The following is a 13,686-nucleotide window of genomic DNA, read 5'->3' on the forward strand; positions in this document are numbered from 1 at the left end:
TAATTCTCATTATGAAAGATAGACTAGATTAATTTATGTTCTTTGATATTATTTTGCAGTTTTGTAATAGCCATGTAGATGTACAAATTTGTAAAACTGTCACATAAACAGAATGAGAAGCGTAATGTTAAACTTTGGGAAAGACTTCAAGTCAATACGTGGGAATCTAAATGTATATCAGTATATGTCATCAATGATCTTTCTTCCATCATAAGGTCAGAAGTGAGGATGTTCGCTGATGATTGCACAATGTTCAGCACCATTCGCAACTCCTCAGATAATGAAGCAGTCCATGTGCAAATGCAGCAAGACCTAGACAATATACAGGCTTGGACTAACATGTGGCAAATAACATTCCAGCCACACAAGTGCTAGGCAATGACCATCTTCAACAAGAGAGAATCTAAGCAACACCCCTTGACATTCAATGGCTGAATCCCCTACTTTCAACATTCTGGGGGTTACCATTGACCAGAAACTGATGGCTACTAGAGCAGGTCACAGGCGAGGAATCCTGCTGCGGGTAACTCGCCTCCTGACTCCCCAAAGCCTGATCACCATCTACAAGGCACCAGTCAGGAGTGTGATGGAATACTTTGCACTTGCCTGGATGAGTACAGCTCCCACAATAATCAAGAAGCTTGACACCATTCAGGACAAAGCACCCTCTTGATTGGCACCACATCCACAAACATTCACTCCCTCCACCACCGACATACAGCAGCAGCAGCGTGTAGCACTGCAGGAAGTCACCAACCCTTATTAGGCAGCACCTTCCAAAACCACGACTGCTACCATCTAGAAGGACAAGGGCAGCAGACATATGGAAATATCACCACCTGGAAGTTTCCCTCCAAGCAACTCAGTATCCTGAATTGCAATTATATCAGCGTTCCTTCACTGTCACAGGGTCAAAATCCTGGAACTTCCTTATAGCACTGTGGGGTCCCTGGGAACAGAAATCAGCCCATTTGAAGTTTGTGGGCAATTACCGCTAATGTGTGTGCCGTCTGCGGGTTCCTGACTGTATGTTCCCAACTAATGTCCAATCTCCAACGATCTGGACAAAAGAAGATTTGGGCCAATCTACACTGTAATTCCATTCTCTATTTATGCTCAAGGAAATGAACAATGTTGGAAAGACCACCCTCAATGAATTTTTCTGTACCCCAATAATTCCAAAAGATTTTCCTGGCAATTTCCAACACACTAACTTAATGTGTCCAATTTCATTAAAATGAAACACCTCAATTTTTGAATGTAACTTCCAACCTCAGCATCTTCCTTTTAATTCTGAGAAAAAAACTTCTTGGGAATTTCCACCTACGCCTTCTCCTCCCTAACTACCCACCTTCCTTTCACTTCCTACTTTCTATCATTTTCTGATTATAAAAAGGTGATGAGGAAACGGCTTAGCTCTATTAACTAACTCAAAATCATCAGTTACCTCTGCTGCATGTCTTACCATTTTAACCTTCTGTTCCTCCACAAGAGTTCTCACTACCGAAGGGATTGAATCTTTAAATTCTTCCAAAAGAATTACTTCGCGAAGTGCTGCATATGTTGTCTCTATCTTTAATGCTTTTATCCACCGGTCAAAATTACTTTGTTTTACTCTCTCAAACACAACATAAGTTTGCCCAGGTTGTTTTCTCATATTCCTAAATTTCTGCCTGTATGCATCAGGAGCTAACTCATATGCACTCAAAATTGCTTTTTTTTACCACATCATAGTTCACCAATACTTCTTCTGACAGCAAAGCAGAAACCTCATGTGCTCTACCCACCAACCTGGATTGTAACAGCAATGTCCAGTTTTCCTGTGTCCATTTCACCTGTTTAGCTATCTTTTCAAATGAAAGAAAGAACGCTTCAAGATCCCATTCCTCAGATTTTGGAAGATCTTTTCAAATTTAAACATCTCCCCACTGGGTTTCAGGTCGAAGGTTTTTTTCATCATCATAAATTTCTTCAGAATCTGAGATTTTTTTTTTTAAGTTCAGCTTTTTAAGCTGGTATTCCCTGTCTCTTTCCTTAATTCTCTCTTCCATTGCCAACTTCTCCCTCTGGAGATCAAGTTTTCGCATTTCCATGTTTTTTTGAAATAATCTCTCTTTTCCCTTTCTTTTTCTGCTGCCTCTCATTCCAGTTGTTTTCATTTCCAATTCTTTTTCCTTTTCATTTGCCTTGAATTCAAGCTTTCTCAGTTCCTTTGCTTGTTCAAATTCAAACCTCTTCATTTCTAACTGAAGTCTCACTACCTCCAGCTGTGACTCACTAGCGTCAGGTATTACTCTAACTTTAAATGCTGGGCTATCATTTCAACTACGTCTGCTTTCTTTGCCCCAACAGGTAACCACAACTGCAACTTATCCACCAACTGTTAACTTACTCTTGGATGCTTTTTGTAACACAATCTGAGGTGTATCGTCTACTTCCAAAAATGGTTTTGCTTTGGATTCAGTCATTTTTGCAGTCTTACCACTTTAGAAATACCTCACCCCAACTCCTGAACTCAAAGTGCTTCTCGTATTGATAACCCTAAGATTCACCAATTCCAAACCAATCAAGGAATATCAAATATATCCCGCAAAGAGCCCCAAATTTTTCTTTTGGCACAGCAGATGCTAAATGCTGAGCTGTTCAAATCCCTGAGGGAAAACTGAAACAACTTGCACATGAACAGGAGAGAGAGAGCACATCCTGAGTGGGGCACAGTCAGAGTGGATATTCAGAATTTGGTGCAAAGCGGGAATTTGGTGCATAGGGGACGAGGTGCTCTCTGCATTTTTTCCTTGCTATCCAACTTCTTAAATCTTCAGAGTGTGCTGCAACAGTTGAGACTGCAAGGGAAAGGAATCACTGGTAAGTAGTGGGTAAGGTATTTACCACTTTAATCGCTTATAGTTTAAGTTCTTTTTGTGGTTTACAGTTTGTATATTCTGCGAGGATTAGGAAAGAAGGGCCCTAGAGGAATTGACTTAAACGGTTTAATTTAAAGGGATAAGTCATGGCAGGAGAGCTCAAAGCCGTGATGTGCTCCTCATGCTCCATGTGTGAAGCTGGGGACATTCCCAGTGCCCGGGACCAGCATGTGTGCAGGAAGTGTGTCCAGCTGCAGCTCCTAAAAGTTCGGGTTTCAGAGCTGGAACTGTGGCTCGGACACTGTGGAGCATCCGCGAGTCTGAGATCATCGTGGATAGCACTTTTAGAGAGGTAGTCACACTGCTCATGAATGGACTTGAAGAAGGAAGGGAATGGGTGACCACCAGGCAGTCCAAGAGAAAACAGGCAGGTAGTTCAGGAGTCCCCTGGGTTCCTGCTCGCAAATCGGTATTCCATTTTGGAGGCTGATGAGGGCACTCGTTCCTCCAGCGAGTGCGGACAGAGCCAATCCTCTGGCACCACAAGCAGCCTGTCTGTACAGGAGGGGAGGAAGACCAATAGTATTAGGGGATTCTATAGTCAGGGGAATAGATAGGTGCTACTGTGGCTGTCAACATGAATCCAGGATGGTATGTTGCCTCCCTGGTGCCAGGGTCTGGGATGTCATTGAATGGCTGCAGGGCATCCTGAAGGGGGAGGGTGATAAGGCAGAAGTCATAGTACATGTCGGTACCGATGACATAGGTAGAAAGAGGGATGAGGTTTTGCATCAAGAATTCAGGGAGTTAGGCAATAGACTAAAAAGCAAGACCTCTCGAGTTGTAATCTCTGGATTACTCCCAGTGCCATGTGCTAGCAAGCTCAGAAATAGGAGAATAGCACAGATGAATACGTGGCTTAAGAGTTGGAGCAGGAGGCAGGGTTTTAGATTCCTAGATCACTGAGACCGTTTCTGGGGAAGGTGGGACCTATACTAGCAGGACAGTCTACATTTGAACCAGAGGGGCACTAACATCCTTGTGGGCGGGTTTGCTCGTGCTGTTGGGAGGAGTTTAAACCAATTCAGCAAGGGGAGGGGACACAGAATGTTAGCAGAATAGGGACACATCATAACACAGTAAAACAATCAAGTCAGAGGGAGTACAGCTGCAATAAGCTTCAAGGGAGTAAGGCAAGGCTGGATGGCCTCTACTTTAAAGCCAGGTGTATTACAGGTAAAACGGATGAGTTAAGGGTGAGGATTGACATGTGGAATTGTGATATAGTAGCCATCACTGAGACGTGGTTGACGGAAGGGCAGGATTGGCAGCTCAACATTCCAGGATATAGAATCTTCAGGTGAGACAGGGGAAGGGGTAAAAGAGGAGGCATTGCGTTATTAGTTAAGGAGTTAGTTACTGCAGTAAGGAGAGATGATATCTTGGAGGGGGCATCGAATGAAGCTTTGTGGGTAGAACCTAGGAATAAAAAAGGGGCAACCACATTATTATAGACCCCCAGATAGTCAGAGGGAAATTGAGGAGCAATTATGTGCACAATTTGTGGAGGTGTGTAAAAACAATAACAATAGGGTAATTATATTAGGTGATTTCAACTTTCCCAACATTAATTGGGATAGACATACTGTTACTGGCTTGGATAAGTGGATTTCTTGAAATGTGCACAGAAGAACTTTTTAGGTCAATATGTAGAGGGTTGAACAAGGGATGGTGCAGTGCTGGACCTAATTCTGGGGAATGAAGCCTGACAGGTGGCTGAGGTGGTGGTGGGCGAGCATTTTAATGATAGCACACCATGGTACAGTTAAAGTTTGTTATGGACAAAGAAATCAACAAGTTGTAAAAAAAATGTTTTGGATTGGGGGAGAGTGGATTTTAGTAAAATAAGGCAGGATCTGGCCAAGGTAGACTGGGAACAGTTACTTGTGAGGAAATCTGCAGAGGAACAGTGGGGGGTGTTCAAAAAGGAAATGGGAAGGGTACAGGCTCAACATGTTCCTGCTAGGATGATAGGAAGGAGTAACAAGCCCAGAGAATCATGGATGACCATAGATATTCAGGTTACAATGAGAAGGAAAAGAGAGGCTTTTAGCAGGTACAAGGGAAGCAAATCAGCGGAGGCATTAGTGGGGTATAGACAGTGCAGGGTGTAGCTTAAGAAAACAATTAGGAGAGCAAAGAGGGGATATGAGAAAGCTCTGGCTGGTAAAAGTAGTGAAAATCCCAAGATATTCTATTAGTATATCAATGGGAAGAGGATAACCAGGGAAAGACTAGGGCCCATAAGGGAGCAAGGGGGCAATCTATGGTGGAGCCAGAAGACATCGCTAGTGTGTTGAATGAATACTTCACATCTGTCTTCACCCAAGAGAATGAGGATGAAGGTATCGAAATCGGGGAGAGAAACTGTGAAGTTCTTAAGCAAACTGATATAGGGAGTGACAAGGTATTGGAGGTGTTGGCAGGCTTAAAAGTGGACAAATCTCCAGTTCCGGATGATTTGTATCCCAGACTGCTGCGGGAGGCAAGGGAGGAGATCGCAGGGGCTCTGACCCGAATTTTTAATTCCTCTCTGGCCATGGGGGAGGTGCCAGAGGACTGGAGAACAGCTAATGTGATTCCGCAATTTAAGAAGGGTTGTAGAGATAAACCAGGGAACTACAGGCATGTGAGTATCACATCAGTGGTAGGGAAACTATTGGAGAAAGTTCTGAAGGAGAGTATCTATCTCCATTTGGAGAGGCAAGGTTTGATCAGGGATAGTTAGCGTGGCTTTGTCAGAGAGAGGTCATGCCTAACAAGTTTCATTAATTTTTTGAGGAGGTGACCAGGTGTGTAGATAAGGGTAGTGTAGTTGATGTAGTTTATATGGATTTCAGCAAAGTCTTGACAAAACCCCACATGGGAGACTTATAAAGAAGACAAAGGGACATGGGATACAGGGTAATTTGATAAGGTGGATTCAAAATTGGCTTAGTTGTAGGAGGCAGAGGATGATGACAGGACTATGCTTTAGTGACTGGAAGCCAGTGTCCAGCAGCGTAACACAGTGATCTGTGCTCGGTCCCCTATTAATTGTCATTTATATAAAGGACATAGATGACTATGTTGTGGGTAGGATTAGTAAGTTTGCGGATGACACAAAGATTGGCTGGGTGGTTAACAGTGAGGTTGAGTGTCTTGCGCTACAGGAAGACATAGATGGGATCGGCAGATAAATGACAGATGGACTTTAACCCTGAAAAGTGAGGTGATACACTTTGGAAGGAGTAATTTGACAAGGAAGTATTCAACAAATGACATGACACTAGGAAGTTCTGAGGAAGAAAGGGACCTTGGCGAGTATGACCATGCATCTCTGAAGGGAGAAGGGCATGTTAGTGGGGTGGTGAAAATGGCATATGGGACACTTGCCTTTATCAATCGAGGTATAGATTACAAAAGTAGGGAGGTCATGTTGGAGTTGTATAGAACCTTGGTGAGGCCACAGCTGGAGTACTATGTGCAGTTCTGGTCGTCACATTATACGAAGGATGTGATTGCACTGGACGGGGTGCAGAGGAGATTCACCAGGATGTTGCCTGGGATGAAACATTTAAGTTATGAAGAGAGGCTGGATAGACTTAGGTTATTTTCGTTGGAGCAGAGAAGACTGAGGGGCGACCTGATCAAGGTGTACAAGATTATGAGGGATATGGACAGGGTGGATAGGGAGCAGCTGTTCCTCTTAGTTGAAGGGTCAGTCACAAGGGGGCATAAGTTCAAGATGAGGGGCAGGAGGTTTGGGGGGGGATGTGAGGAAAAACTTTTTTTTACCCAGAGGGTGGTGACGGTTTAGACTGCGCTACCTGGGAGGGTGGTGGAGGTAGTTGCCTCACATCCTTTAAAAAGTACCTGGATGAACACTTGGCACGTCGTAACATTCAAGGCTATGGGCCAAGTGCTGGTAAATGGGATTAGGTAGGTAGGTCAGGTGTTTCTCACATGTCGGTGCAGACTTGATGGGCCGAAGGGCCTCTTCTTCACTGTGATTCTGAACTGCCACAATTACTTTTGCATTTTGTATTTTTCTTTCGTGATGCGTGCCTTGAATTCAGTAATAATAAGACCACCGAGTCTTAGAGCTTCTTTACAAAACTAAATTGAATATTTATTGATTTAAAAATGATTTTAAGTGCATACATAAGTCTAAAATTACTATTATAACTTCTAAATCCCCACCTTAATCTGGCTCCCAGTTACACATCCATTAAGGCAACAGCAAAACACATTTTAAAAAGACTCAAAGTAACACAATGCCCTGAACAGTCGAATTCAACAAGAGTTTTCTTAACTTCAGTTCCTCCAGGCAGCAAGTTGAGGCTTAGAGGCTGAAGGTTTTTCACACTTGTTAGATCTTAGAATGCCTTCTCTTACACGAAACCTCTCCTTTCTACATATTTTCTCTTTTGAATGCACATTCCCATTGTTTCACTATGTCTTTGGACTTTACCTCTCTTATAATAAAAATCTATCATTGTACCAATTTTACCAGTAATCTTTGGGAACAATAAACACATATTTCTTAACTTCTTCTGGCTGGATGTAACATTTCACATCCTCTTTTGAATTCAAGCTACTCTGGTTTATTTAAAAATGTAAATGTTCCCTTTACACCACCCCTTCTAAAACTTCAACCATGTTAACCCATTTAGCATTCCAAATCTAGCTCCTCTTCTGAAACATCAATGCACCCGGACCAGCTGTCTTTAATTCAATTAAGTCCCCCTACTACACACACACAGATAGATATAGACATAATTACATCACTTTACAATAAATTCCAATAACATTATGGAAATAGTATATCTTCCTGACAAATGACCAAGTCAAGTTTCCCTCAGATGATGATGATGGGGGGTGGGGTTTTGCGGGGAGGGGCATCACCTCAATCAGATCACTCCTCATCTCCAGGGAAGTTTGCACATTCTCTGATCAGGGCTAAGGTACTAAATGCAATGGAAAAGGCAAAATCACAGTTGGACTTTCATTATCAGGAACTGAAAGAATCATCTGGGTCCAGTAGTATAAGCCAAAAAAAGGTGCAGTAATTCATTAGGTAGATACTGTAATAAGGGTAACTTAGGTTTCCACTGGAAGGGTCAGTTAGAAGGACCAAATGATCCCACGGATCAATATTAATGTTTGTGACCCCATTGAAACGCTGATGAACTCACTCACTCCCTTACAGACTGTATTAATGATTGACCCGATGTATATTCCACCATCTTCAGTTACAAAAAATACACGGATCCTGCATTTTCTATCTGGTTTCCACTCCCAATCTCCCATGACCTTCCCTCGGATTTCCTCTGCTCACACCTGGCTTTTCCCTCTCCAGTGTCTGCCCTGTCACTTTGAGTTTTACCCGTCCCTTCCAGAAGTATGGGATCTTATTTCCTCATCTTTTTATGCCCTTATCTGTCCCTCAGCCTTTTCAGTGGCACCAGGTCTGTTGTTGCTTCCTTTTTTTTGGTTGCCCCACAGGCTGAAGTGAATCCAATCTCAGTTAATACTTTCCTCTCAGCAGCAGTGCCTAACGTTTATAGTACTAATATCTGAACCTGTCTTTCCTTCTGTCTTTTCCTCAGGCTGACATCAGCTCAGTCTGTTTCTCACTGAAAGGTACCGTGCTAATTCCTCTTTCCCCCCCTCAGGACATTTTTGTTCTCTTTCTTGACAGAAGTAAGGTCACCAAACAAATTTCTAAAATGTTAAATACCATTTATTAACTGAATTTACCATCGACAAGTAAAAGTGTAAAGCATGGCGTTTTGGAAAAAAAAAGGTTCACAGCACAAAATGATTTCAAATTCATTTTCCTATTGTTTTTTTTTAAAGAAAGGATTCAAATTCTGGACTGATTTATTTCTTTTCCACATCAGTTTATCAAATTGACACTTTATGTACAATTTATGAGATTTACGTGAAAACTATTTCAACAAAATGTTACTTTAAATTTTTGACTAGCAATTTAATGAAAGGACTTGAGAGATTTCCCCAACCCCTGCTGCTTTTGGTTTTTTTTTTAAGCACTTGGAAGGTATTTCTCTGAACTACCGAGGTTTAAATTCTGGCTGCAACTTGCCTGGGAACTTTAAGCTCATTTTGAGGACAGATAGGAAAATTATACATGAACAATCTCCACCCCTCACCAACCACCCCCACCCCAAACACATTCTGCAAAACCTCCCACCACAACGCACTATCCCTCCATGCACCCTCTATGCACCATCCCTCTATGTGCGCCACCCTCCATGCACCAACCCTCCATGCACCAACCCTCCATGCACCAACCCTCCATGCACCAACCCTCCATGCACCAACCCTCTATGTGCGCCATCCCTCCATGCACCATCCCTCTATGTGCGCCATCCCTCCATGCACCATACCTCCATGCACCATACCTCCATGCACACTGAGCCATTCCTCCATGCTCCATCTCTCCATGCAGCCTGCACCATCCATGCGCCATCCCTCTATGCACCATCCCCTTATACAGCCTCGCTCTATCCACCATCGCTCTATCCACCATCCCTCCATGCACCATCCCTCCATGCACTATGCAACAAACAGCAGCTTCACTCTTTCTGCCGATCGCAGTGCGGGGGAGGGGGGGTGGGGGGAGTGTCACGCCGCATCTATTTATAGCGCCGACTTCCGGCTAGGCGGCCGTTGGGCGGGCGACACGTGATTCACGCTCTGCCAATCCGAGCGCCGCCGCTGACGGTTGGGCGGGTGTCGCGAGCGCCTCACGTTTCCCGGGGAGGGGGGCGCGCGAGGGCTTTTTGTACCAAAATTGGCGCCGGATCCCACATGAATTCAGTCTTGGGGAGGGCTGAATTGGAAAGATGAAGAACAAGCTGAATGTTTTATTACATCAGAAACTTGTTGGGACTAAAACCCTCCATTTTGCCTCCCCTGGTTCTTGAAAAAAAATTCCTTTTCCCTGAGGTAGAATCAGCTCAGGTGTGGGTGAGTTGCCCTCAGGACAAAATGGTGGGTGTGGAAAGCCGGTGCCAAAGCAAAGAGCAAAGCGGAGAAGGACCAGGTGCTCGCCGTGTGGGGGTGAAGACACAGGGCAGGTGGCGGAGAAAGAAACGCAAGGACAGTGCCTGGGCACCCAAGGTCTGGCTCAACAGTAGCGCCAACTGTAGAGGAACATACCTGGCCATCCACCCCATGGAAGATTGGCTCAAAACAATTTAAAATACGGAGCCCCTTTTGTGCAATTATTCGGAATGTCAGCGTTTCCTGGAAACGTGCTCTCAGTTACATTTTACAGAGAGTGACTGAGCAATGACCTACGCAAGACATGGCAGAAGCACCAGTTGGCCCAAGAAGTGGGCTGAAAATTGGAATAAACAGATGCAAATCAGCAGTTAGAACCAGAGATTTCTTATACTCCAGAGTATGACCCACACATTCAATGTTTCTTGCTCACTGCTGCAAGCTGCACAAGGAAAGGGCAGGATACTCCAGTCTGCAACAGCAAAATGGTCTCAAGCACACGTTGAGTTCTGGACTCACTAAATCCTAGAACAAAGGAAGAAAATACTAGAAACCAACAGGAGAATCAGCACTTGGAGAGAACCATAGTAACATGCAAAAATGTGGCTGCACTGACACTGAAAAGAATATCTAATTTCCACATTCCTGTGCTTCTTCCACATGGCTCTGCACATTATTTATCTCCGCATGTTCATCCAATTCCCATTTGAAAGTAACTATTGGATCTGCTTTCAGTGTCCTTTCATGCATTGCATTCCAGTTCACACCAACAGCTTATCACTTATCAGGATTCTGGACCAAGATAGTAATGGGTAATTGACATCAAGCCAGTTATTTGGCCAAGTGTGTCTTCAAGGAGCCCTGGCAAAATTGAAACCAAGGGAAATCAGGGGAAAACTCCATTGGTTGGAGTCATAACAAGCACAAAGGAAGATGGTTATGGTTATTACAGGTCCATCATCTCAGTCCCAGGACATCACTGCAGGGCAGTGTCCTAGTCTTCACCTGTTTTATCAATGACCATCCCTCCATCATAAGGCCAGCAGTAGAGATGTCTTTTATGATTCCACAATGTTCAGTACCATTTGCAACTCCTCAGGTATTGGAGCAGCCCATGTCTATATGTAGCAAGACTGAGACAACATTCAGGCTTGGGTTGATAAGTCACAAGTGACATTCCTGCCACACGAGTGGCAGTTAATGATGAGTGGGACACACAGTGAGAGAGAGAAAGAGACAGTGACAGAGCGAGAAAGACATGGAGGGAGAGAGATAGATACACACATTGGAGAGAGAGACACTGAGAGACACGTGCTGAGAGAGAAATGTGGCGTGTCTCTCTCACTCTGTGTCTCACTCACCGTCTCTCGCTCTCTCTCTGACTCTCTGTGTTTCTATTTGTCTCATTTTCTGTGTCTCTGCGTCTCTTGGCCTGGATTTTGCATTATCACTGGGTCCGAGGACACTCTCCTCCTGTCTCTTTCTCTCTCTCTGACCTTCTCTGTATCTACCTCAACGTGACTCTTTTTCTGTGTCTCTTTCTCTCTCTGAACTGTCTTCTGCGTATTCTCTGTCCACAGTCTCTGTCTATCTGTGTCTCTCTCTGTGTCTGTCTATCTCTCTGTCTGCTTGGTTGTCTGTCACTCTCAGTATAAACCTGAAACTAAATGGTAACCATGAAACTATCAATGATTTTCATAAAAACCCATCTGGTTTACTAATGCCCCTTTAGGGATGGAAATCTGCAGTCCCAGGGCTGGTGCAAGCGTGGTACGTGCCCTAGGTGAACCTTCAGCATTATGCACAGACCCTTCCTCTCACTCCGCTCCCCCCCCCACAACCAATGGTAATCAACTTTTGACAGTGAATATTGTGCATTAGTATGGAGAAAAATTCTGCATTTATAATTACAGATTTATTTTACATAAAAAAGATTATATTGACTGTTCATTCTCACTATTCTATATGTTATGATCACAGCAGATGTTATTGCTGAGCAAGCCAGACCCCAGAATGAAGTCTGTCTGAATGATCATAAATCTTTTTTTTTATTGTGCAAACAAGGAGGAACTGAACTCAGAGGCATAGAACTCCAATAACACCTTTAAGGTTTAAAAAATTAATAGATTTATTAAAAGGAAAAAAAAGCTTAAGCACACAAGATTAAAGTTACCCAGTCAAAAGAGTCTTACAGCATAACCCCCAAAACCCTGCTTGGTCAAAAGTACACAAACCCTACCCTCTTGGCAACAACCCCCTTATATATTTTTAACCATAATAATTTGGTAATACTACCCAAATCAAGGAATTGTTGTCACATTAATAAAGGTACACCTCATGACTTCTCAAACACTTCCACTTTTATGTGGAATTCCAAAAGAGGCCCAGGAACAAACTGTTTCCGAAAACACAGACTTTCCTGGACTAATACTGGATGGCTGCCTCCAATTCAAAACTTTCACACCTTTCAGTGGCTCACACGCCACAGAGCTGGTCTTCAGGGTGTTTTCCCCCACAGCCACCTCACATTCAGTTAAACATCCTTCCTGAAATATCTTTTCTCCTCTTTCATCTCAGGTCCCTTGGTCCTCAAACACCTCTTTGAACTTGACTTCTCCAAATAAAAGTCTTTCATGTTTTCTCTTTTGTCTCTACTTTCGGGTCAATAAAATTTAATATGCCTTCCCCTGTTTACTCAAGAAGTCTTTGTAAGATGCAAATGTTCCTTTCCACCTCCGAAATCCCTTTTGAAATTCAACAGCGGAAAAACCAAGTTTCCCACTTATCTCACAATGCAAATATCAAATCCACCCTATTGACTTGTAACTCAACCTCACCATGACTTCTCATTACAAATGCATCAATCTAAAACTTTTAACCTCCCATCTCTTAGCCCTCAGAGACAACCCATCTCCAGTAACCTGCTCCCTGTTTAAATAATCTTGGACACAGACACACACGCATACACTACTTTCTTTACCTACACAGAATACTAACATAATCCCAAAATATATTTAAAAAGTATATATCTCATTACATACACTTTTCGCAGGATATGTGCTAGAGGGGATGCCTTTTATAATTGTGATGTGAATTACGTGATGTAATACAGCGTGTTCCTGCAACAGTTACCAGACGATTTGACACAATCAATAATTATTTTGAGAGGGCGGGCTAGATTAAATTACATTCTTTGACATTATTCACTGGTTCGCAATTTTGGAATAGCCATGTAAATGTACAAATTTATAAAACTGTCACAAACAGAATTAGGAATATAATGTGAAACTTCGGGAAAGACTTCAATGTAAATACATGGGAATCTGTATGTATGTCAGCATACGTGGATGTATCTTAGTCCATCTAGGCCTTCCATTCCCACTGCTGAAGCCTGTTTGCTTTCTTACGTACTGTCATGAATAGCTCATTCAGTTCTTTGCTGCCCCAATCCCCCGCACCCCCTCCCTTCCCCAAAGATTTTGCTGCTCTACGTGGCTGCCTAGCTTGCCTAGCAGTCGCAATGGCCCTGTGCCGTCCTTACTTGGTCTGGCCTATGTGTGAGTCCAGACCCAAAGCAATGCGGTCCACTGCTAAATGCTCTCAAGGGCAATTAGGGATGGGCAACACCCACATCCCATGAAATAATAAGAAAAAGTAGACCCAGAGTCTGGTTCCTGTATTAAAATGTTTCAGCCAGTAGATGGTGCTGCTCGTCCAGCTAAACTGACCAATAGAAACTAAGCAATGGCAC

The sequence above is a fragment of the Carcharodon carcharias genome, chromosome 29 (genome assembly GCF_017639515.1).
Source record: "Carcharodon carcharias isolate sCarCar2 chromosome 29, sCarCar2.pri, whole genome shotgun sequence".
In the NCBI taxonomy this organism is placed as follows: Eukaryota; Metazoa; Chordata; class Chondrichthyes; order Lamniformes; family Lamnidae; genus Carcharodon; species Carcharodon carcharias.